Source organism: Equus asinus, chromosome 20 (assembly GCF_041296235.1).
Source record: "Equus asinus isolate D_3611 breed Donkey chromosome 20, EquAss-T2T_v2, whole genome shotgun sequence".
Lineage (NCBI taxonomy): Eukaryota > Metazoa > Chordata > Mammalia > Perissodactyla > Equidae > Equus > Equus asinus.
In genome coordinates, this window is record NC_091809.1 from 18,120,920 (window position 1) to 18,143,456 (window position 22,537).

Below are 22,537 nucleotides of genomic sequence, written 5' to 3' on the forward strand. Positions count from 1 at the left end.
CCCTGGTGCCATCCACTGAAACACGCACGCACACACACACACACACACACACACACACACACACAAACACACACACACACACACACACACACCCCTAGCCACACAGAGGAGCCCGCCTCGTCCTCCGTCACCCAGGTCCCAACGTACCAGGTGTCTCCAGCTCTGCGGCCCTTTGATTCTGTCCGGGACTCCCGCGGTCTCCTCGGGCGCCGGGAGCCATCCATCGGGAAGGTGCTCCTGCCTCCTTTGTCCAAGCAAACCCTCGTCCCGGTCTTACGACCTGGAAATCGGAGCTGGCGTCTCACGGATCCCCTCTCTCTCCTGCACGAGCAGTGTCTGTCCCAAGGCTGGGCTCTCAGTTCTGGAGGAAGCGTTCCCGTGGCCTGAGGCGGTTGGAGGAGGGCAGGGACTGCTGGAGATCCGGGGGAAATGCGCGCAGCTGGGGTCAGCGGGGGCGGAGCCAGGGGGCTCGTCGTCGTCCAGGTCGGATGGGATTGGTTGGCCCTGGGCTCCAGAAGAGGAGGGGCCGGCCAGGGGGGACGTGTGAGGAGGACTCCCGAGGAGGCCTTGCTTCAGAGTCCGCCCAATCCCTTCCAGATCCGTCCGCTGGCCCCTCTCCCTGACTCCGCCCCCATCGTCCAGCCGTCGCCTGGCAGCCGTCTTCCCTGTCCGCTCGACCCTCTCCCTTCCCTGCAGCCAGGAAGTGCTTCACCTGACTTGTTTCTGGGGTCTTCTCAGGGTCAACCGGAAGGGTATTCTTCCGGGGGAGCAATCAATGGATTTCTGGGAAGGCCATCCCAGCGCGAGTTCTCCCAAACTAGGGAGCTTCGAAGAGTAGAAGAAAGGGGAGCCACATGCACGCCGGACCCGGGGGGACTCTCTGGCTTGAGTCCCAGCCCGCTTGCCGACCAGGCGGGGCTCTGAGTTCCTTTCCTCGGAGCCGGAGCCTCGAGGGAGGAGTCCTTTCACTAGGCAATCGCTTGCCCTTTGAGAACTTCGGAGGGGAATTTGGGGGTGAGCTCAGGCAGACTTTACGGGAATTTGTGAACGTGCCTCTGCGAATGTCTGTGTTACATCGGAGTTTGTGTGTGTGTGTGTGTTTGTGTGTGTGGGCGGGGGGGGGTGGGCGGCGTGCGTGAGGGCGTGCGCGGGCGCTCGCATCTGTGTGCCTTTTGCGGGGTTGGCGGAGCTTCCTTCTCCTTTGGAAATCCACCCCCTCCCCTCTTGCCGGCTTTCCTCTCCTCGTGTGTGTTCTGCCGAATCTGATGGAAACAGAACAGCGCCCCCACGTGCTTCCCAGTTGTCGAGCCAACAGACGTAAGAAATGATCACACCCCAAAATCAAGCACGTTTCGGTATCGATTTATTACACTCAAGTTCCAATAGGATCATGGGCACTGCCGTTTCCCCCCTAGAGTGAAGAGTCACGGTCATCTTTCTCTTCGTGGCAGGCTTGGAAAGCCAGTGTGGGTTTCACGGTTTTGGCGCATCCCGTCTGAAAGTGCCATTGCATGCGAGACCCTGGGTCTGCAGGGAGACGTCCTCGATCGCCTCTCGTAAGGTTCCCACAGCCCCGGTCGCCCAAACCGCCCTGAAAATCATCCAACACCTGGAGGGACTAGAAGCATTCAGAGTCAACTGACCGGGGTGGGCCATGGAATCGAGCGGAAAAAGCCCATCCTCTTGATCGCTGAGGGGCAGTGCCCTGGCCGGGGTGGGTCCCCTTCTCAGTCTCCACGCAACCCCGAAGGGCACGGGGGAGGTCACACCCCACCCTTGGCTGTATTGTGGAGACAGCTGCTGGCCACTCTGGCCTTCGGCGTCTCCCTGAACAGACCCGTTCGTGGCTCTCAAGCAGATCTCTCAGAGTGGGAGAGCCGGGTGGGATGAACGGGAAGCCTAGGATGAAGGAGTCGAGGAACTACACTCCATTTCAGCAAGTTGTCCCATTCTGGGCTCCCCGCCAGCAACGGGGGAGAGTTCCAGCGGCTCCACGTCCTGCCCAGCCTTTGGACAGGTCCATCGTGCTGTTCTCCTGGAGCCGTTCTCATGGCGGCAAGGTGTGCTAACGCCCCCCTCCCCCCACCCGGAGAGCTCCTGCGCCTTCCGCTCCCGCTCCCGGGCGTGATGCGGGCGGAGCCCGCTTTCAGGTGCTTTGGGAGACCCTCTCTGGGGAGGCGCGCGCTCCAGGCTTTGGCGTGCTTTCTTCGAGGGTCTTGGGTGTGGTTCCTCGCAGAGGACCGTGACCAGATGTGCCCTCTTCTGGATGTCGGAGTCCTTCGCGGCAGGAGGGATGGGCAGCTCTTTTCTCCCCACCCTCCCGGTGCTCTCTTCCGCCTGTCCGGAGCCCCTGTGGCAGAGCCCGGGTGTGGGGGAGAGGTCCCTGGCGGCCTCCGCTCCCGCCTGGAGCGCCAGCCGCCCGCGCGGTGTTCCCGGCAGAGAGTGATGCCGCCTCAGGGAGACACCCTAGAAGGGGGCAGGCGTCCGCGGCTCCCGAACGGCGTGCGCCAATTCTTGCGCGTGGGGTGGGCGCTCGCGGCCGATCAATCCCCTCGGAAGAGACGCCTGCGGGCCTTGGCGGGGGGCCTGCGACGGGGCGGCGCGCGGCAGCTTCTGGGCCGCGGACTGGGACTCGGGGAGGGAGGCAGAGGTCTGAGCTCCGAGCTGGGCGGGGGCCCCAGGCCGCGGAGGTCCAGGCTGAACTCGGCCGGCAGAGGGCGCAGCCCCGGCCTGGGCCCGGGCGGGAGCCCGCAGCCCTGGCGGGCAGGGGCCCCGCGGAGAGCTTGGAGGAGGAGGGTGTGCGGGGAGGAGGGGCTGAGGCCCGGGACTCCGCCGGCCCAGGGTCCCGCGGGGGGCCGGCAGCCTCGCCTAGCCTCCCCGTCCTCTGGCGCGGGGGGCGCTCCGCTGGGCTCCGCTCTCTGGGCGCAAAGGGATCCGTCTTGCACGTTGATGGCCCAGGCGGCCTGGGTCGGGCCGGGCCAGAGCCAGCGCGCGTGGGCAGGGAACCAGAGAGCCTCGGAAGAGCTCAGGACGCGCGCAGGGACGACGACGAGCGCCAGGTTGCCGAGCGTGAGCTGCAGGGCTGCGTGGGGGGCCAGGACCAGGACTTCCGCACCCAGGCGCAGCTCAAGGGCTGTTCCCGGCTCCAGGACCACCACGACCATCTGCATCCTCTGCGTGCTGGGCGTCCGCGGCCCCTGCGGGAGGAAAGCTCTGAGTTCTCCAGCTCCCAGGGGCCCTCCGAGAGGCCTCTTGGGGAGGGAGCTGCCAGCCGCCAGCCCCCGCCCCCTCCCCGAGGGAAACTCTGCCTGGCCACCTCCCCCCACCCCCCAGGCGGTGGAGGTCCTGCTCAGGCTGAGCGCCAGCTGGAGGGTCATCTGCGGGGCTTGGCTGGGGGCCTGGAGCCGGGGCAGCAGCGGCCCTCTGGCCAGCCTCCGGAGTCCCGCCCACTCACCTGGGCTGCTGCCGGGGCCCGCGCTGGAGCCGGGCAGGGAGCTCCTGGCACTGCGGCTGGCTCTGCCCCTGCGGAGAGAGCAGAGGGTGCGAGGTGAATGCTCTGCTCCCGCAGGGTGTTCTTGAGAGCAGAGGGCGTGAGCCCGGAGAGCCCCGGGACTCGGCCCGGACCGGCTGCGGGACGGGTGGCCGGAAGAACCGAGGAAGCCGCCCGGGACATTCCAGAGGAGGCAGCTGTTCCTTTCCTGAAGCCCTGGCACGCCTTCTCCCCAGCAGCCCACTCCTTCGAGAAAGCAGGAAAGCGCCTTACCTGTGCGGGGATCCTGCTCCACCTGCCGCCTCCGCTTCGCCGCCTTCCCCGGGGCGGGGGTGGCCGAGCTGCAGGACAGGGAGGGACACGGTCAGACCTCGCACGCAGGAACCCGGGGTCCACTTCCCACACGCCTGAAAGCCCGCCTTCTCATCCCGCCCACGCGCCCACCCTGAGCCCCGGGGCCAAGGCACGCGTCCTTCCCTTCCAAGGAGAGCTGCTCCTCCCCGGGTGCTGCTTGCGTCCCGACACCCGCCTCTGCGCGCGTCCTCCCTCACCCCCTCGCTGGGGAAAGCCCCACCCCCACCCCCCAAACCCCCAGCCCCCACCCCCCCCTGCACCGCCAATAGGGAGGGAACCAGGGACGGTGCCCACGGGAAAGAGTGCCCTCTGGAGGGGGCTCCTCCACAGGAGAAGGAGAGACATCTCCTCGGGCCTGAGCACTTTGCAGAAAGTGGTGCCCGCGCTCCACAGGGGACAGTCCTGTCTGCCCCCGGATTCCACGCGCGGTGCTGAGGGCCAGAAGAAAAACAGTGGACACGGAGGGAACCCTCCCCCGTCTGGGTGAGACGGTGGTGGAACCCTCAGATCCTCTGCTCCCCTCTCCCTTCCCGCAGAGGAGGGAGACGACCCCACAGAGAGTGTGTCGGCAGGGGGAATTGTAAGGCCGGAGCACAGGAAGAGAGCAAGGAGGGAGCAAACCCGAGACGCGTCTCCCGAGGGCTCCTCCCGACCTCCCCACCCCGAAGGGATTCCTCCGGACCTAGCGATTCTCCCTTTCCTCAGCTTCCAAATGCCCAGCCTCCTGGGAGGCCCGGCTTCTCCCTTCTCCTCTCCCCTGGTGCCATCCACTGAAACACGCACGCACACACACACACACACACACACACACAAACACACACACACACACACACACACACCCCTAGCCACACAGAGGAGCCCGCCTCGTCCTCCGTCACCCAGGTCCCAACGTACCAGGTGTCTCCAGCTCTGCGGCCCTTTGATTCTGTCCGGGACTCCCGCGGTCTCCTCGGGCGCCGGGAGCCATCCATCGGGAAGGTGCTCCTGCCTCCTTTGTCCAAGCAAACCCTCGTCCCGGTCTTACGACCTGGAAATCGGAGCTGGCGTCTCACGGATCCCCTCTCTCTCCTGCACGAGCAGTGTCTGTCCCAAGGCTGGGCACTCAGTTCTGGAGGAAGCGTTCCCGTGGCCTGAGGCGGTTGGAGGAGGGCAGGGACTGCTGGAGATCCGGGGGAAATGCGCGCCGCTGGGGTCAGCGGGGGCGGAGCCAGGGGGCTCGTCGTCGTCCAGGTCGGATGGGATTGGTTGGCCCTGGGCTCCAGAAGAGGAGGGGCCGGCCAGGGGGGACGTGTGAGGAGGACTCCCGAGGAGGCCTTGCTTCAGAGTCCGCCCAATCCCTTCCAGATCCGTCCGCTGGCCCCTCTCCCTGACTCCGCCCCCATCGTCCAGCCGTCGCCTGGCAGCCGTCTTCCCTGTCCGCTCGACCCTCTCCCTTCCCTGCAGCCAGGAAGTGCTTCACCTGACTTGTTTCTGGGGTCTTCTCAGGGTCAACCGGAAGGGTATTCTTCCGGGGGACCAATCAATGGATTTCTGGGAAGGCCATCCCAGCGCGAGTTCTCCCAAACTAGGGAGCTTCGAAGAGTAGAAGAAAGGGGAGCCACATGCACGCCGGACCCGGGGGGACTCTCTGGCTTGAGTCCCAGCCCGCTTGCCGACCAGGCGGGGCTCTGAGTTCCTTTCCTCGGAGCCGGAGCCTCGAGGGAGGAGTCCTTTCACTAGGCAATCGCTTGCCCTTTGAGAACTTCGGAGGGGAATTTGGGGGTGAGCTCAGGCAGACTTTACGGGAATTTGTGAACGTGCCTCTGCGAATGTCTGTGTTACATCGGAGTTTGTGTGTGTGTGTGTGTTTGTGTGTGTGGGCGGGGTGGGGGGTGGGCGGCGTGCGTGAGGGCGTGCGCGGGCGCTCGCATCTGTGTGCCTTTTGCGGGGTTGGCGGAGCTTCCTTCTCCTTTGGAAATCCACCCCCTCCCCTCTTGCCGGCTTTCCTCTCCTCGTGTGTGTTCTGCCGAATCTGATGGAAACAGAACAGCGCCCCCACGTGCTTCCCAGTTGTCGAGCCAACAGACGTAAGAAATGATCACACCCCAAAATCAAGCACGTTTCGGTATCGATTTATTACACTCAAGTTCCAATAGGATCATGGGCACTGCCGTTTCCCCCCTAGAGTGAAGAGTCACGGTCATCTTTCTCTTCGTGGCAGGCTTGGAAAGCCAGTGTGGGTTTCACGGTTTCGGCGCATCCCGTCTGAAAGTGCCATTGCATGCGAGACCCTGGGTCTGCAGGGAGACGTCCTCGATCGCCTCTCGTAAGGTTCCCACAGCCCCGGTCGCCCAAACCGCCCTGAAAATCATCCAACACCTGGAGGGACTAGAAGCATTCAGAGTCGACTGACCGGGGTGGGCCATGGAATCGAGCGGAAAAAGCCCATCCTCTTGATCGCTGAGGGGCAGTGCCCTGGCCGGGGTGGGTCCCCTTCTCAGTCTCCACGCAACCCCGAAGGGCACGGGGGAGGTCACACCCCACCCTTGGCTGTATTGTGGAGACAGCTGCTGGCCACTCTGGCCTTCGGCGTCTCCCTGAACAGACCCGTTCGTGGCTCTCAAGCAGATCTCTCAGAGTGGGAGAGCCGGGTGGGATGAACGGGAAGCCTAGGATGAAGGAGTCGAGGAACTACACTCCATTTCAGCAAGTTGTCCCATTCTGGGCTCCCCGCCAGCAACGGGGGAGAGTTCCAGCGGCTCCACGTCCTGCCCAGCCTTCGGACAGGTCCATCGTGCTGTTCTCCTGGAGCCGTTCTCATGGCGGCAAGGTGTGCTAACGCCCCCCTCCCCCCACCCGGAGAGCTCCTGCGCCTTCCGCTCCCGCTCCCGGGCGTGATGCGGGCGGAGCCCGCTTTCAGGTGCTTTGGGAGACCCTCTCTGGGGAGGCGCGCGCTCCAGGCTTTGGCGTGCTTTCTTCGAGGGTCTTGGGTGTGGTTCCTCGCAGAGGACCGTGACCAGATGTGCCCTCTTCTGGATGTCGGAGTCCTTCGCGGCAGGAGGGATGGGCAGCTCTTTTCTCCCCACCCTCCCGGTGCTCTCTTCCGCCTGTCCGGAGCCCCTGTGGCAGAGCCCGGGTGTGGGGGAGAGGTCCCTGGCGGCCTCCGCTCCCGCCTGGAGCGCCAGCCGCCCGCGCGGTGTTCCCGGCAGAGAGTGATGCCGCCTCAGGGAGACACCCTAGAAGGGGGCAGGCGTCCGCGGCTCCCGAACGGCGTGCGCCAATTCTTGCGCGTGGGGTGGGCGCTCGCGGCCGATCAATCCCCTCGGAAGAGACGCCTGCGGGCCTTGGCGGGGGGCCTGCGACGGGGCGGCGCGCGGCAGCTTCTGGGCCGCGGACTGGGACTCGGGGAGGGAGGCAGAGGTCTGAGCTCCGAGCTGGGCGGGGGCCCCAGGCCGCGGAGGTCCAGGCTGAACTCGGCCGGCAGAGGGCGCAGCCCCGGCCTGGGCCCGGGCGGGAGCCCGCAGCCCTGGCGGGCAGGGGCCCCGCGGAGAGCTTGGAGGAGGAGGGTGTGCGGGGAGGAGGGGCTGAGGCCCGGGACTCCGCCGGCCCAGGGTCCCGCGGGGGGCCGGCAGCCTCGCCTAGCCTCCCCGTCCTCTGGCGCGGGGGGCGCTCCCCTGGGCTCCGCTCTCTGGGCGCAAAGGGATCCGTCTTGCACGTTGATGGCCCAGGCGGCCTGGGTCGGGCCGGGCCAGAGCCAGCGCGCGTGGGCAGGGAACCAGAGAGCCTCGGAAGAGCTCAGGACGCGCGCAGGGACGACGACGAGCGCCAGGTTGCCGAGCGTGAGCTGCAGGGCTGCGTGGGGGGCCAGGACCAGGACTTCCGCACCCAGGCGCAGCTCAAGGGCTGTTCCCGGCTCCAGGACCACCACGACCATCTGCATCCTCTGCGTGCTGGGCGTCCGCGGCCCCTGCGGGAGGAAAGCTCTGAGTTCTCCAGCTCCCAGGGGCCCTCCGAGAGGCCTCTTGGGGAGGGAGCTGCCAGCCGCCAGCCCCCGCCCCCTCCCCGAGGGAAACTCTGCCTGGCCACCTCCCCCCACCCCCCAGGCGGTGGAGGTCCTGCTCAGGCTGAGCGCCAGCTGGAGGGTCATCTGCGGGGCTTGGCTGGGGGCCTGGAGCCGGGGCAGCAGCGGCCCTCTGGCCAGCCTCCGGAGTCCCGCCCACTCACCTGGGCTGCTGCCGGGGCCCGCGCTGGAGCCGGGCAGGGAGCTCCTGGCACTGCGGCTGGCTCTGCCCCTGCGGAGAGAGCAGAGGGTGCGAGGTGAATGCTCTGCTCCCGCAGGGTGTTCTTGAGAGCAGAGGGCGTGAGCCCGGAGAGCCCCGGGACTCGGCCCGGACCGGCTGCGGGACGGGTGGCCGGAAGAACCGAGGAAGCCGCCCGGGACATTCCAGAGGAGGCAGCTGTTCCTTTCCTGAAGCCCTGGCACGCCTTCTCCCCAGCAGCCCACTCCTTCGAGAAAGCAGGAAAGCGCCTTACCTGTGCGGGGATCCTGCTCCACCTGCCGCCTCCGCTTCGCCGCCTTCCCCGGGGCGGGGGTGGCCGAGCTGCAGGACAGGGAGGGACACGGTCAGACCTCGCACGCAGGAACCCGGGGTCCACTTCCCACACGCCTGAAAGCCCGCCTTCTCATCCCGCCCACGCGCCCACCCTGAGCCCCGGGGCCAAGGCACGCGTCCTTCCCTTCCAAGGAGAGCTGCTCCTCCCCGGGTGCTGCTTGCGTCCCGACACCCGCCTCTGCGCGCGTCCTCCCTCACCCCCTCGCTGGGGAAAGCCCCACCCCCACCCCCCAAACCCCCAGCCCCCACCCCCCCCCCTGCACCGCCAATAGGGAGGGAACCAGGGACGGTGCCCACGGGAAAGAGTGCCCTCTGGAGGGGGCTCCTCCACAGGAGAAGGAGAGACATCTCCTCGGGCCTGAGCACTTTGCAGAAAGTGGTGCCCGCGCTCCACAGGGGACAGTCCTGTCTGCCCCCGGATTCCACGCGCGGTGCTGAGGGCCAGAAGAAAAACAGTGGACACGGAGGGAACCCTCCCCCGTCTGGGTGAGACGGTGGTGGAACCCTCAGATCCTCTGCTCCCCTCTCCCTTCCCGCAGAGGAGGGAGACGACCCCACAGAGAGTGTGTCGGCAGGGGGAATTGTAAGGCCGGAGCACAGGAAGAGAGCAAGGAGGGAGCAAACCCGAGACGCGTCTCCCGAGGGCTCCTCCCGACCTCCCCACCCCGAAGGGATTCCTCCGGACCTAGCGATTCTCCCTTTCCTCAGCTTCCAAATGCCCAGCCTCCTGGGAGGCCCGGCTTCTCCCTTCTCCTCTCCCCTGGTGCCATCCACTGAAACACGCACGCACACACACACACACACACACACACACACACACACACACAAACACACACACACACACACACACACACACCCCTAGCCACACAGAGGAGCCCGCCTCGTCCTCCGTCACCCAGGTCCCAACGTACCAGGTGTCTCCAGCTCTGCGGCCCTTTGATTCTGTCCGGGACTCCCGCGGTCTCCTCGGGCGCCGGGAGCCATCCATCGGGAAGGTGCTCCTGCCTCCTTTGTCCAAGCAAACCCTCGTCCCGGTCTTACGACCTGGAAATCGGAGCTGGCGTCTCACGGATCCCCTCTCTCTCCTGCACGAGCAGTGTCTGTCCCAAGGCTGGGCACTCAGTTCTGGAGGAAGCGTTCCCGTGGCCTGAGGCGGTTGGAGGAGGGCAGGGACTGCTGGAGATCCGGGGGAAATGCGCGCCGCTGGGGTCAGCGGGGGCGGAGCCAGGGGGCTCGTCGTCGTCCAGGTCGGATGGGATTGGTTGGCCCTGGGCTCCAGAAGAGGAGGGGCCGGCCAGGGGGGACGTGTGAGGAGGACTCCCGAGGAGGCCTTGCTTCAGAGTCCGCCCAATCCCTTCCAGATCCGTCCGCTGGCCCCTCTCCCTGACTCCGCCCCCATCGTCCAGCCGTCGCCTGGCAGCCGTCTTCCCTGTCCGCTCGACCCTCTCCCTTCCCTGCAGCCAGGAAGTGCTTCACCTGACTTGTTTCTGGGGTCTTCTCAGGGTCAACCGGAAGGGTATTCTTCCGGGGGACCAATCAATGGATTTCTGGGAAGGCCATCCCAGCGCGAGTTCTCCCAAACTAGGGAGCTTCGAAGAGTAGAAGAAAGGGGAGCCACATGCACGCCGGACCCGGGGGGACTCTCTGGCTTGAGTCCCAGCCCGCTTGCCGACCAGGCGGGGCTCTGAGTTCCTTTCCTCGGAGCCGGAGCCTCGAGGGAGGAGTCCTTTCACTAGGCAATCGCTTGCCCTTTGAGAACTTCGGAGGGGAATTTGGGGGTGAGCTCAGGCAGACTTTACGGGAATTTGTGAACGTGCCTCTGCGAATGTCTGTGTTACATCGGAGTTTGTGTGTGTGTGTGTGTTTGTGTGTGTGGGCGGGGGGGGGTGGGCGGCGTGCGTGAGGGCGTGCGCGGGCGCTCGCATCTGTGTGCCTTTTGCGGGGTTGGCGGAGCTTCCTTCTCCTTTGGAAATCCACCCCCTCCCCTCTTGCCGGCTTTCCTCTCCTCGTGTGTGTTCTGCCGAATCTGATGGAAACAGAACAGCGCCCCCACGTGCTTCCCAGTTGTCGAGCCAACAGACGTAAGAAATGATCACACCCCAAAATCAAGCACGTTTCGGTATCGATTTATTACACTCAAGTTCCAATAGGATCATGGGCACTGCCGTTTCCCCCCTAGAGTGAAGAGTCACGGTCATCTTTCTCTTCGTGGCAGGCTTGGAAAGCCAGTGTGGGTTTCACGGTTTCGGCGCATCCCGTCTGAAAGTGCCATTGCATGCGAGACCCTGGGTCTGCAGGGAGACGTCCTCGATCGCCTCTCGTAAGGTTCCCACAGCCCCGGTCGCCCAAACCGCCCTGAAAATCATCCAACACCTGGAGGGACTAGAAGCATTCAGAGTCGACTGACCGGGGTGGGCCATGGAATCGAGCGGAAAAAGCCCATCCTCTTGATCGCTGAGGGGCAGTGCCCTGGCCGGGGTGGGTCCCCTTCTCAGTCTCCACGCAACCCCGAAGGGCACGGGGGAGGTCACACCCCACCCTTGGCTGTATTGTGGAGACAGCTGCTGGCCACTCTGGCCTTCGGCGTCTCCCTGAACAGACCCGTTCGTGGCTCTCAAGCAGATCTCTCAGAGTGGGAGAGCCGGGTGGGATGAACGGGAAGCCTAGGATGAAGGAGTCGAGGAACTACACTCCATTTCAGCAAGTTGTCCCATTCTGGGCTCCCCGCCAGCAACGGGGGAGAGTTCCAGCGGCTCCACGTCCTGCCCAGCCTTTGGACAGGTCCATCGTGCTGTTCTCCTGGAGCCGTTCTCATGGCGGCAAGGTGTGCTAACGCCCCCCTCCCCCCACCCGGAGAGCTCCTGCGCCTTCCGCTCCCACTCCCGGGCGTGATGCGGGCGGAGCCCGCTTTCAGGTGCTTTGGGAGACCCTCTCTGGGGAGGCGCGCGCTCCAGGCTTTGGCGTGCTTTCTTCGAGGGTCTTGGGTGTGGTTCCTCGCAGAGGACCGTGACCAGATGTGCCCTCTTCTGGATGTCGGAGTCCTTCGCGGCAGGAGGGATGGGCAGCTCTTTTCTCCCCACCCTCCCGGTGCTCTCTTCCGCCTGTCCGGAGCCCCTGTGGCAGAGCCCGGGTGTGGGGGAGAGGTCCCTGGCGGCCTCCGCTCCCGCCTGGAGCGCCAGCCGCCCGCGCGGTGTTCCCGGCAGAGAGTGATGCCGCCTCAGGGAGACACCCTAGAAGGGGGCAGGCGTCCGCGGCTCCCGAACGGCGTGCGCCAATTCTTGCGCGTGGGGTGGGCGCTCGCGGCCGATCAATCCCCTCGGAAGAGACGCCTGCGGGCCTTGGCGGGGGGCCTGCGACGGGGCGGCGCGCGGCAGCTTCTGGGCCGCGGACTGGGACTCGGGGAGGGAGGCAGAGGTCTGAGCTCCGAGCTGGGCGGGGGCCCCAGGCCGCGGAGGTCCAGGCTGAACTCGGCCGGCAGAGGGCGCAGCCCCGGCCTGGGCCCGGGCGGGAGCCCGCAGCCCTGGCGGGCAGGGGCCCCGCGGAGAGCTTGGAGGAGGAGGGTGTGCGGGGAGGAGGGGCTGAGGCCCGGGACTCCGCCGGCCCAGGGTCCCGCGGGGGGCCGGCAGCCTCGCCTAGCCTCCCCGTCCTCTGGCGCGGGGGGCGCTCCGCTGGGCTCCACTCTCTGGGCGCAAAGGGATCCGTCTTGCACGTTGATGGCCCAGGCGGCCTGGGTCGGGCCGGGCCAGAGCCAGCGCGCGTGGGCAGTGAACCAGAGAGCCTCGGAAGAGCTCAGGACGCGCGCAGGGACGACGACGAGCGCCAGGTTGCCGAGCGTGAGCTGCAGGGCTGCGTGGGGGGCCAGGACCAGGACTTCCGCACCCAGGCGCAGCTCAAGGGCTGTTCCCGGCTCCAGGACCACCACGACCATCTGCATCCTCTGCGTGCTGGGCGTCCGCGGCCCCTGCGGGAGGAAAGCTCTGAGTTCTCCAGCTCCCAGGGGCCCTCCGAGAGGCCTCTTGGGGAGGGAGCTGCCGGCCGCCAGCCCCCGCCCCCTCCCCGAGGGAAACTCTGCCTGGCCACCTCCCCCCACCCCCCAGGCGGTGGAGGTCCTGCTCAGGCTGAGCGCCAGCTGGAGGGTCATCTGCGGGGCTTGGCTGGGGGCCTGGAGCCGGGGCAGCAGCGGCCCTCTGGCCAGCCTCCGGAGTCCCGCCCACTCACCTGGGCTGCTGCCGGGGCCCGCGCTGGAGCCTGGCAGGGAGCTCCTGGCACTGCGGCTGGCTCTGCCCCTGCGGAGAGAGCAGAGGGTGCGAGGTGAATGCTCTGCTCCCGCAGGGTGTTCTTGAGAGCAGAGGGCGTGAGCCCGGAGAGCCCCGGGACTCGGCCCGGACCGGCTGCGGGACAGGTGGCCGGAAGAACCGAGGAAGCCGCCCGGGACATTCCAGAGGAGGCAGCTGTTCCTTTCCTGAAGCCCTGGCACGCCTTCTCCCCAGCAGCCCACTCCTTCGAGAAAGCAGGAAAGCGCCTTACCTGTGCGGGGATCCTGCTCCACCTGCCGCCTCCGCTTCGCCGCCTTCCCCGGGGCGGGGGTGGCCGAGCTGCAGGACAGGGAGGGACACGGTCAGACCTCGCACGCAGGAACCCGGGGTCCACTTCCCACACGCCTGAAAGCCCGCCTTCTCATCCCGCCCACGCGCCCACCCTGAGCCCCAGGGCCAAGGCACGCGTCCTTCCCTTCCAAGGAGAGCTGCTCCTCCCGGGGTGCTGCTTGCGTCCCGACACCCGCCTCTGCGCGCGTCCTCCCTCACCCCCTCGCTGGGGAAAGCCCCACCCCCACCCCTCAAACCCCCAGCCCCCACCCCCCAACCACCCCCAGCCCAACCCGCCCCCCACTCCTCACCCCCCCACCCCCCCAACCCCCCTGCACCGCCGATAGGGAGGGAACCAGGGGCGGTGCCCACCGGAAAGAGTGCCCTCTGGAGGGGGCTCCTCCACAGGAGAAGGAGAGACATCTCCTCGGGCCTGAGCACTTTGCAGAAAGAGGTGCCCGCGCTCCACAGGGGACAGTCCTGTCTGCCCCCGGATTCCACGCGCGGGCTGAGGGCCAGAAGAAAAACAGTGGACACGGAGGGAACCCTCCCCCGTCTGGGTGAGACGGTGGTGGGACCCTCAGATCCTCTGCTCCCCTCTCCCTTCCCGCAGAGGAGGGAGACGACCCCACAGAGAGTGTGTCGGCAGGGGGAATTGTAAGGCCGGAGCACAGGAAGAGAGCAAGGAGGGAGCAAACCCGAGACGCGTCTCCAGAGGGCTCCTCCCGACCTCCCCACCCCGAAGGGATTCCTCCGGACCTAGCGATTCTCCCTTTCCTCAGCTTCCAAATGCCCAGCCTCCTGGGAGGCCCGGCTTCTCCCTTCTCCTCTCCCCTGGTGCCATCCACTGAAGCACGCATGCGCGCACACACACACAAACACACACACGGACACACACACACACACACACACGGACACACACACACACACCCCTAGGCACACAGAGGAGCCCGCCTCGTCCTCCGTCACACAGGTCCCAACGTACCAGGTGTCTCCAGCTCTGCGGCCCTTCGATTCTGTCCGGGACTCCCGCGGTCTCCTCGGGCGCCGGGAACCATCCATCGGGAAGGTGCTCCTGCCTCCTTTGTCCAAGCAAACCCTCGTCCCGGTCTTACGACCTGGAAATCGGAGCTGGCGTCTCACGGATCCCCTCTCTCTCCTGCAGGAGCAGAGCAGTGTCTGTCCCAAGGCTGGGCACTCAGTTCTGGAGGAAGCGTTCCCGTGGCCTGAGGCGGTTGGAGGAGGGCAGGGACTGCTGGAGATCCGGGGGAAATGCGCGCAGCTGGGGTCAGCGGGGGCGGAGCCAGGGGGCTCGTCGTCGTCCAGGTCGGATGGGATTGGTTGGCCCTGGGCTCCAGAAGAGGAGGGGCCGGCCAGGGGGGACGTGTGAGGAGGACTCCCGAGGAGGCCTTGCTTCAGAGTCCGCCCAATCCCTTCCAGATCCGTCCGCTGGCCCCTCTCCCTGACTCCGCCCCCATCGTCCAGCCGTCGCCTGGCAGCCGTCTTCCCTGTCCGCTCGACCCTCTCCCTTCCTTGCAGCCAGGAAGTGCTTCACCTGACTTGTTTCTGGGGTCTTCTCAGGGTCAACCGGAAGGGTATTCTTCCGGGGGACCAATCAATGGATTTCTGGGAAGGCCATCCCAGCGCGAGTTCTCCCAAACTAGGGAGCTTCGAAGAGTAGAAGAAAGGGGAGCCACATGCACGCCGGACCCGGGGGGACTCTCTGGCTTGAGTCCCAGCCCGCTTGCCGACCAGGCGGGGCTCTGAGTTCCTTTCCTCGGAGCCGGAGCCTCGAGGGAGGAGTCCTTTCACTAGGCAATCGCTTGCCCTTTGAGAACTTCGGAGGGGAATTTGGGGGTGAGCTCAGGCAGACTTTACGGGAATTTGTGAACGTGCCTCTGCGAATGTCTGTGTTACATCGGAGTTTGTGTGTGTGTGTGTGTTTGTGTGTGTGGGCGGGGGGGGGGTGGGCGGCGTGCGTGAGGGCGTGCGCGGGCGCTCGCATCTGTGTGCCTTTTGCGGGGTTGGCGGAGCTTCCTTCTCCTTTGGAAATCCACCCCCTCCCCTCTTGCCGGCTTTCCTCTCCTCGTGTGTGTTCTGCCGAATCTGATGGAAACAGAACAGCGCCCCCACGTGCTTCCCAGTTGTCGAGCCAACAGACGTAAGAAATGATCACACCCCAAAATCAAGCACGTTTCGGTATCGATTTATTACACTCAAGTTGCAATAGGATCATGGGCACTGCCGTTTCCCCCCTAGAGTGAAGAGTCACGGTCATCTTTCTCTTCGTGGCAGGCTTGGAAAGCCAGTGTGGGTTTCACGGTTTCGGCGCATCCCGTCTGAAAGTGCCATTGCATGCGAGACCCTGGGTCTGCAGGGAGACGTCCTCGATCGCCTCTCGTAAGGTTCCCACAGCCCCGGTCGCCCAAACCGCCCTGAAAATCATCCAACACCTGGAGGGACTAGAAGCATTCAGAGTCGACTGACCGGGGTGGGCCATGGAATCGAGCGGAAAAAGCCCATCCTCTTGATCGCTGAGGGGCAGTGCCCTGGCCGGGGTGGGTCCCCTTCTCAGTCTCCACGCAACCCCGAAGGGCACGGGGGAGGTCACACCCCACCCTTGGCTGTATTGTGGAGACAGCTGCTGGCCACTCTGGCCTTCGGCGTCTCCCTGAACAGACCCGTTCGTGGCTCTCAAGCAGATCTCTCAGAGTGGGAGAGCCGGGTGGGATGAACGGGAAGCCTAGGATGAAGGAGTCGAGGAACTACACTCCATTTCAGCAAGTTGTCCCATTCTGGGCTCCCCGCCAGCAACGGGGGAGAGTTCCAGCGGCTCCACGTCCTGCCCAGCCTTTGGACAGGTCCATCGTGCTGTTCTCCTGGAGCCGTTCTCATGGCGGCAAGGTGTGCTAACGCCCCCCTCCCCCCACCCGGAGAGCTCCTGCGCCTTCCGCTCCCACTCCCGGGCGTGATGCGGGCGGAGCCCGCTTTCAGGTGCTTTGGGAGACCCTCTCTGGGGAGGCGCGCGCTCCAGGCTTTGGCGTGCTTTCTTCGAGGGTCTTGGGTGTGGTTCCTCGCAGAGGACCGTGACCAGATGTGCCCTCTTCTGGATGTCGGAGTCCTTCGCGGCAGGAGGGATGGGCAGCTCTTTTCTCCCCACCCTCCCGGTGCTCTCTTCCGCCTGTCCGGAGCCCCTGTGGCAGAGCCCGGGTGTGGGGGAGAGGTCCCTGGCGGCCTCCGCTCCCGCCTGGAGCGCCAGCCGCCCGCGCGGTGTTCCCGGCAGAGAGTGATGCCGCCTCAGGGAGACACCCTAGAAGGGGGCAGGCGTCCGCGGCTCCCGAACGGCGTGCGCCAATTCTTGCGCGTGGGGTGGGCGCTCGCGGCCGATCAATCCCCTCGGAAGAGACGCCTGCGGGCCTTGGCGGGGGGCCTGCGACAGGGCGGCGCGCGGCAGCTTCTGGGCCGCGGACTGGGACTCGGGGAGGGAGGCAGAGGTCTGAGCTCCGAGCTGGGCGGGGGCCCCAGGCCGCGGAGGTCCAGGCTGAACTCGGCCGGCAGAGGGCGCAGCCCCGGCCTGGGCCCGGGCGGGAGCCCGCAGCCCTGGCGGGCAGGGGCCCCGCGGAGAGCTTGGAGGAGGAGGGTGTGCGGGGAGGAGGGGCTGAGGCCCGGGACTCCGCCGGCCCAGGGTCCCGCGGGGGGCCGGCAGCCTCGCCTAGCCTCCCCGTCCTCTGGCGCGGGGGGCGCTCCGCTGGGCTCCGCTCTCTGGGCGCAAAGGGATCCGTCTTGCACGTTGATGGCCCAGGCGGCCTGGGTCGGGCTGGGCCAGAGCCAGCGCGCGTGGGCAGGGAACCAGAGAGCCTCGGAAGAGCTCAGGACGCGCGCAGGGACGACGACGAGCGCCAGGTTGCCGAGCGTGAGCTGCAGGGCTGCGTGGGGGGCCAGGACCAGGACTTCCGCACCCAGGCGCAGCTCAAGGGCTGTTCCCGGCTCCAGGACCACCACGACCATCTGCATCCTCTGCGTGCTGGGCGTCCGCGGCCCCTGCGGGAGGAAAGCTCTGAGTTCTCCAGCTCCCAGGGGCCCTCCGAGAGGCCTCTTGGGGAGGGAGCTGCCGGCCGCCAGCCCCCGCCCCCTCCCCGAGGGAAACTCTGCCTGGCCACCTCCCCCCACCCCCCAGGCGGTGGAGGTCCTGCTCAGGCTGAGCGCCAGCTGGAGGGTCATCTGCGGGGCTTGGCTGGGGGCCTGGAGCCGGGGCAGCAGCGGCCCTCTGGCCAGCCTCCGGAGTCCCGCCCACTCACCTGGGCTGCTGCCGGGGCCCGCGCTGGAGCCGGGCAGGGAGCTCCTGGCACTGCGGCTGGCTCTGCCCCTGCGGAGAGAGCGGAGGGTGCGAGGTGAATGCTCTGCTCCCGCAGGGTGTTCTTGAGAGCAGAGGGCGTGAGCCCGGAGAGCCCCGGGACTCGGCCCGGACCGGCTGCGGGACGGGTGGCCGGAAGAACCGAGGAAGCCGCCCGGGACATTCCAGAGGAGGCAGCTGTTCCTTTCCTGAAGCCCTGGCACGCCTTCTCCCCAGCAGCCCACTCCTTCGAGAAAGCAGGAAAGCGCCTTACCTGTGCGGGGATCCTGCTCCACCTGCCGCCTCCGCTTCGCCGCCTTCCCCGGGGCGGGGGTGGCCGAGCTGCAGGACAGGGAGGGACACGGTCAGACCTCGCACGCAGGAACCCGGGGTCCACTTCCCACACGCCTGAAAGCCCGCCTTCTCATCCCGCCCACGCGCCCACCCTGAGCCCCGGGGCCAAGGCACGCGTCCTTCCCTTCCAAGGAGAGCTGCTCCTCCCCGGGTGCTGCTTGCGTCCCGACACCCGCCTCTGCGCGCGTCCTCCCTCACCCCCTCGCTGGGGAAAGCCCCACCCCCACCCCCCAAACCCCCAGCCCCCACCCCCCCCCTGCACCGCCAATAGGGAGGGAACCAGGGACGGTGCCCACGGGAAAGAGTGCCCTCTGGAGGGGGCTCCTCCACAGGAGAAGGAGAGACATCTCCTCGGGCCTGAGCACTTTGCAGAAAGTGGTGCCCGCGCTCCACAGGGGACAGTCCTGTCCGCCCCCGGATTCCACGCGCGGTGCTGAGGGCCAGAAGAAAAACAGTGGACACGGAGGGAACCCTCCCCCGTCTGGGTGAGACGGTGGTGGAACCCTCAGATCCTCTGCTCCCCTCTCCCTTCCCGCAGAGGAGGGAGACGACCCCACAGAGAGTGTGTCGGCAGGGGGAATTGTAAGGCCGGAGCACAGGAAGAGAGCAAGGAGGGAGCAAACCCGAGACGCGTCTCCCGAGGGCTCCTCCCGACCTCCCCACCCCGAAGGGATTCCTCCGGACCTAGCGATTCTCCCTTTCCTCAGCTTCCAAATGCCCAGCCTCCTGGGAGGCCCGGCTTCTCCCTTCTCCTCTCCCCTGGTGCCATCCACTGAAACACGCACGCACACACACACACACACACACACACACACAAACACACACACACACACACACACACACCCCTAGGCACACAGAGGAGCCCGCCTCGTCCTCCGTCACCCAGGTCCCAACGTACCAGGTGTCTCCAGCTCTGCGGCCCTTTGATTCTGTCCGGGACTCCCGCGGTCTCCTCGGGCGCCGGGAGCCATCCATCGGGAAGGTGCTCCTGCCTCCTTTGTCCAAGCAAACCCTCGTCCCGGTCTTAGGACCTGGAAATCGGAGCTGGCGTCTCACGGATCCCCTCTCTCTCCTGCACGAGCAGTGTCTGTCCCAAGGCTGGGCACTCAGTTCTGGAGGAAGCGTTCCCGTGGCCTGAGGCGGTTGGAGGAGGGCAGGGACTGCTGGAGATCCGGGGGAAATGCGCGCCGCTGGGGTCAGCGGGGGCGGAGCCAGGGGGCTCGTCGTCGTCCAGGTCGGATGGGATTGGTTGGCCCTGGGCTCCAGAAGAGGAGGGGCCGGCCAGGGGGGACGTGTGAGGAGGACTCCCGAGGAGGCCTTGCTTCAGAGTCCGCCCAATCCCTTCCAGATCCGTCCGCTGGCCCCTCTCCCTGACTCCGCCCCCATCGTCCAGCCGTCGCCTGGCAGCCGTCTTCCCTGTCCGCTCGACCCTCTCCCTTCCCTGCAGCCAGGAAGTGCTTCACCTGACTTGTTTCTGGGGTCTTCTCAGGGTCAACCGGAAGGGTATTCTTCCGGGGGACCAATCAATGGATTTCTGGGAAGGCCATCCCAGCGCGAGTTCTCCCAAACTAGGGAGCTTCGAAGAGTAGAAGAAAGGGGAGCCACATGCACGCCGGACCCGGGGGGACTCTCTGGCTTGAGTCCCAGCCCGCTTGCCGACCAGGCGGGGCTCTGAGTTCCTTTCCTCGGAGCCGGAGCCTCGAGGGAGGAGTCCTTTCACTAGGCAATCGCTTGCCCTTTGAGAACTTCGGAGGGGAATTTGGGGGTGAGCTCAGGCAGACTTTACGGGAATTTGTGAACGTGCCTCTGCGAATGTCTGTGTTACATCGGAGTTTGTGTGTGTGTGTGTGTTTGTGTGTGTGGGCGGGGGGGGGGTGGGCGGCGTGCGTGAGGGCGTGCGCGGGCGCTCGCATCTGTGTGCCTTTTGCGGGGTTGGCGGAGCTTCCTTCTCCTTTGGAAATCCACCCCCTCCCCTCTTGCCGGCTTTCCTCTCCTCGTGTGTGTTCTGCCGAATCTGATGGAAACAGAACAGCGCCCCCACGTGCTTCCCAGTTGTCGAGCCAACAGACGTAAGAAATGATCACACCCCAAAATCAAGCACGTTTCGGTATCGATTTATTACACTCAAGTTCCAATAGGATCATGGGCACTGCCGTTTCCCCCCTAGAGTGAAGAGTCACGGTCATCTTTCTCTTCGTGGCAGGCTTGGAAAGCCAGTGTGGGTTTCACGGTTTCGGCGCATCCCGTCTGAAAGTGCCATTGCATGCGAGACCCTGGGTCTGCAGGGAGACGTCCTCGATCGCCTCTCGTAAGGTTCCCACAGCCCCGGTCGCCCAAACCGCCCTGAAAATCATCCAACACCTGGAGGGACTAGAAGCATTCAGAGTCGACTGACCGGGGTGGGCCATGGAATCGAGCGGAAAAAGCCCATCCTCTTGATCGCTGAGGGGCAGTGCCCTGGCCGGGGTGGGTCCCCTTCTCAGTCTCCACGCAACCCCGAAGGGCACGGGGGAGGTCACACCCCACCCTTGGCTGTATTGTGGAGACAGCTGCTGGCCACTCTGGCCTTCGGCGTCTCCCTGAACAGACCCGTTCGTGGCTCTCAAGCAGATCTCTCAGAGTGGGAGAGCCGGGTGGGATGAACGGGAAGCCTAGGATGAAGGAGTCGAGGAACTACACTCCATTTCAGCAAGTTGTCCCATTCTGGGCTCCCCGCCAGCAACGGGGGAGAGTTCCAGCGGCTCCACGTCCTGCCCAGCCTTCGGACAGGTCCATCGTGCTGTTCTCCTGGAGCCGTTCTCATGGCGGCAAGGTGTGCTAACGCCCCCCTCCCCCCACCCGGAGAGCTCCTGCGCCTTCCGCTCCCGCTCCCGGGCGTGATGCGGGCGGAGCCCGCTTTCAGGTGCTTTGGGAGACCCTCTCTGGGGAGGCGCGCGCTCCAGGCTTTGGCGTGCTTTCTTCGAGGGTCTTGGGTGTGGTTCCTCGCAGAGGACTGTGACCAGATGTGCCCTCTTCTGGATGTCGGAGTCCTTCGCGGCAGGAGGGATGGGCAGCTCTTTTCTCCCCACCCTCCCGGTGCTCTCTTCCGCCTGTCCGGAGCCCCTGTGGCAGAGCCCGGGTGTGGGGGAGAGGTCCCTGGCGGCCTCCGCTCCCGCCTGGAGCGCCAGCCGCCCGCGCGGTGTTCCCGGCAGAGAGTGATGCCGCCTCAGGGAGACACCCTAGAAGGGGGCAGGCGTCCGCGGCTCCCGAACGGCGTGCGCCAATTCTTGCGCGTGGGGTGGGCGCTCGCGGCCGATCAATCCCCTCGGAAGAGACGCCTGCGGGCCTTGGCGGGGGGCCTGCGACGGGGCGGCGCGCGGCAGCTTCTGGGCCGCGGACTGGGACTCGGGGAGGGAGGCAGAGGTCTGAGCTCCGAGCTGGGCGGGGGCCCCAGGCCGCGGAGGTCCAGGCTGAACTCGGCCGGCAGAGGGCGCAGCCCCGGCCTGGGCCCGGGCGGGAGCCCGCAGCCCTGGCGGGCAGGGGCCCCGCGGAGAGCTTGGAGGAGGAGGGTGTGCGGGGAGGAGGGGCTGAGGCCCGGGACTCCGCCGGCCCAGGGTCCCGCGGGGGGCCGGCAGCCTCGCCTAGCCTCCCCGTCCTCTGGCGCGGGGGGCGCTCCGCTGGGCTCCGCTCTCTGGGCGCAAAGGGATCCGTCTTGCACGTTGATGGCCCAGGCGGCCTGGGTCGGGCCGGGCCAGAGCCAGCGCGCGTGGGCAGGGAACCAGAGAGCCTCGGAAGAGCTCAGGACGCGCGCAGGGACGACGACGAGCGCCAGGTTGCCGAGCGTGAGCTGCAGGGCTGCGTGGGGGGCCAGGACCAGGACTTCCGCACCCAGGCGCAGCTCAAGGGCTGTTCCCGGCTCCAGGACCACCATGACCATCTGCATCCTCTGCGTGCTGGGCGTCCGCGGCCCCTGCGGGAGGAAAGCTCTGAGTTCTCCAGCTCCCAGGGGCCCTCCGAGAGGCCTCTTGGGGAGGGAGCTGCCTGCCGCCAGCCCCCGCCCCCTCCCCGAGGGAAACTCTGCCTGGCCACCTCCCCCCACCCCCCAGGCGGTGGAGGTCCTGCTCAGGCTGAGCGCCAGCTGGAGGGTCATCTGCGGGGCTTGGCTGGGGGCCTGGAGCCGGGGCAGCAGCGGCCCTCTGGCCAGCCTCCGGAGTCCCGCCCACTCACCTGGGCTGCTGCTGGGGCCTGCGCTGGAGCCGGGCAGGGAGCTCCTGGCACTGCGGCTGGCTCTGCCCCTGCGGAGAGAGCAGAGGGTGCGAGGTGAATGCTCTGCTCCCGCAGGGTGTTCTTGAGAGCAGAGGGCGTGAGCCCGGAGAGCCCCGGGACTCGGCCCGGACCGGCTGCGGGACGGGTGGCCGGAAGAACCGAGGAAGCCGCCCGGGACATTCCAGAGGAGGCAGCTGTTCCTTTCCTGAAGCCCTGGCACGCCTTCTCCCCAGCAGCCCACTCCTTCGAGAAAGCAGGAAAGCGCCTTACCTGTGCGGGGATCCTGCTCCACCTGCCGCCTCCGCTTCGCCGCCTTCCCCGGGGCGGGGGTGGCCGAGCTGCAGGACAGGGAGGGACACGGTCAGACCTCGCACGCAGGAACCCGGGGTCCACTTCCCACACGCCTGAAAGCCCGCCTTCTCATCCCGCCCACGCGCCCACCCTGAGCCCCGGGGCCAAGGCACGCGTCCTTCCCTTCCAAGGAGAGCTGCTCCTCCCCGGGTGCTGCTTGTGTCCCGACACCCGCCTCTGCGCGCGTCCTCCCTCACCCCCTCGCTGGGGAAAGCCCCACCCCCACCCCCCA